Source organism: Setaria viridis, chromosome 3 (genome assembly GCF_005286985.2).
Source record: "Setaria viridis chromosome 3, Setaria_viridis_v4.0, whole genome shotgun sequence".
Classification (NCBI taxonomy): Eukaryota; Viridiplantae; Streptophyta; class Magnoliopsida; order Poales; family Poaceae; genus Setaria; species Setaria viridis.
In genome coordinates, this window is record NC_048265.2 from 44580640 (window position 1) to 44583626 (window position 2987).

The window sequence follows — 2987 nt, forward strand, 5'->3', positions numbered from 1 at the left end:
AGTTGGCCACTGACTTCATTCTTTCATCTCTTCCGCCTAGCTATGGGAACTTCATCTCGAACTACCATATGCATGGGACGGAGAAGGGTTTGAATGAACTGTGTGGTATGCTCAAGACAGCAGAGGTAGACATCAAGAAAAGCGCTAGTACCAGCCATGTGATGGCTATACAGAACAAGCCTAGCTTTAAGAAGAAGGGCAATTCTTGGAAGAAGAAGGGCAAGGCTGGAACGTCCAAGCCAAACCCAGCGCTCAAGGTTAAAGCTGGACCTGGACCTGCTCCAGACAAAGAGTGCTTTTACTGTCATGAACTTGGTCACTGGAAGAGAAACTGCAAGCAGTACCTAGCTTCCTTAAAGAATGGCGGAAGTAAGAGTACTTCTACCTCAGGTACGCTTGTTGTTAATGTTATAGACAACATATTTCTCGCTGATACAATTATTAATTCTTGGGTATTTGATACTGGATCGGTTGCTCATATTTGCAATTCGATGCAGGGAATGATAAGAAGTAGAAGCGTGGAAAGAGGAGAAGTTGATTTCCGCGTGGGCAATAATGTAAGAGTTGCTGCGTTGACCGTCGGGACGATGCAACTCCACCTCCCGTCAGGATTTATTATGGAGTTGAATAATTGTTATTTTGTTCCTAGTTTAAGTCGAAACATTTTATCTCCTTCATGCTTGATGAAGGATGGTTATTCATTTGCGAGTGAAAACAATGGTTGTGTGATCTCTAAGAATAATATGTTTATGGCTTTTGCACCCATTGTGAATGGATTATTTGTTTTAAATCTTGATGGTTCACCTGTCTGTAATGTAAGTGCTAAAAGGCCTCGGCCTAATGATTTGAGTCCTACCTACTTGTGGCATTGTCGTTTGGGTCATATAAGTGAAAAGCGCATGAAGAATCTCCATTTTGATGGACTTCTAACTTCGTTTGATTTTGAATCATACGAGACATGTGAGGCTTGCTTGCTAGGCAAGATGACCAAGACGCCTTTCACAGGATTTCCTGAGAGAGCAGTAGACTTGTTGGAACTCGTACATAGTGATGTATGCGGACCAATGAGCACGACGGCTAGAGGAGGATTCCAATACTTCATAACTTTCACTGATGATTTCAGTAGATATGGCTATGTCTACTTGATGAGGCACAAGTCTGAAACCTTTGAAAAGTTCAAGGAATTTCAGAATGAAGTTGAAAATCAGCGTGGCAAGAAAATTAAGGCCTTACGATCTGATCGTGGAGGCGAGTATTTGAGCCACGAGTTTAGCAATCATCTAAAAGAGTTGCGGAATTGTTCCACAACTTACGCCGCCTAGAACACCTCAGAGAAACGGTGTGTCCGAGCGACGTAATCGAACTTTGTTAGACATGGTTCGATCAATGATGAGCCAGTCGGACCTACCGTTGTCATTTTGGGGATACGCTCTAGAAACAACAGCTTTCACACTTAATAGGGTACCATCTAAATCCGTAGTTAAGACACCATATGAGATATGGACCGGAAAGGTTCCTAGTTTGTCTTTTCTAAAGATTTGGGGATGTGAAGTCTTCGTCAAACGACTTCAGTCGGACAAGATCACACCCAAGTCGGATAAGTGCATTTTCGTGGGATATCCAAAGGAAACTTTGGGATATTATTTCTACAACCGATCAGAAGGCAAAGTGTTTGTCGCTCGGAACGGGGTTTTCCTAGAGAAAGAGTTTCTCAAAGGAGAAAAGAGTGGAAAGACAGTGCATCTTGAAGAAGTTCAAGATGAGCCGATCGGGCAAGAATCAATGAGTGATGCTAACGTAGCAGAATAAGTTGAGATACCCATGGCAAGAGAAGCACCGCCACAACCACGAAGGTCGGCAAGGCTCCGCGAAATGCGGGAAATATTATTGTTGGACAATGATGAGCCTGCGACATATGCAGAAGCAATGATGGACCCAGACTCCGAAAAATGGCAGAGTGCCATGCAATCCGAAATAGAGTCCATGGGAGACAATCAAGTTTGGAACTTGGTTGACCCGCCTGATGGTGTTAAAGCCATAGAGTGCAAGTGGATCTATAAGAAGAAAAAGGACATGGATGGAAATGTTCACATCTATAAAGCACGACTTGTCGCAAAAGGTTTTCGACAAGTTCAAGGAGTTGACTACGACGAGACCTTCTCGCCCGTAGTGATGCTTAAGTCCATTCGGATTATTCTAGCTATAGTTGCATATTTCGATTATGAGATATGGCAGATGGATGTCAAGATAGCTTTCCTGAATGGAAACCTAGCTGAGGACGTGTATATGATACAGCCCGAGGGTTTTGTCGATCTGAAAAATGCTGGAAAGGTATGCAAGCTTCAGAGATCCATTTATGGATTGAAGCAAGCATCTAGGAGTTGGAACATTCGTTTTGATGAAGTGGTCAAAGGGTTTGACTTCACCAAGAACGAAGAAGAGTCTTGTGTTTACAAGAAGGTTAGTGGGAGCTCTGTAGTATTTTTAATCTTATATGTGGATGACATATTACTGATTGGAAATAACATTCCTATGCTTGAGTCCGTAAAGACTTCACTGAAAAATAGTTTTTCGATGAAGGACTTAGGGGAAGCGACATATATTCTAGGCATTAAGATCTATAGAGATAGATCGAGAAGGCTTATAGGTTTAAGCCAAGATACTTACATTGACAAAGTGTTGAAGCGGTTCAGCATGGAAGAGGCAAAGAAAGGGTTCTTGCCTATGTCACATGGCATACATCTCAGCAAGACTCAGTGTCCTTCGACTGCTGATGAGCGGGATCGCATGAGTAGAGTGTCATATGCCTCGGCTATTGGATCTATCATGTATGCAATGATAAGTACTCGCCCAGATGTTTCATATGCGCTAAGTATGACAAGCAGACACCAATCTGATCCAGGTGAGAGTCACTGGACAGCGGTGAAAAACATTCTTAAGTACTTGAGAAGGACTAAAGATATGTTCCTCGTCTATGGAGGTGAGAA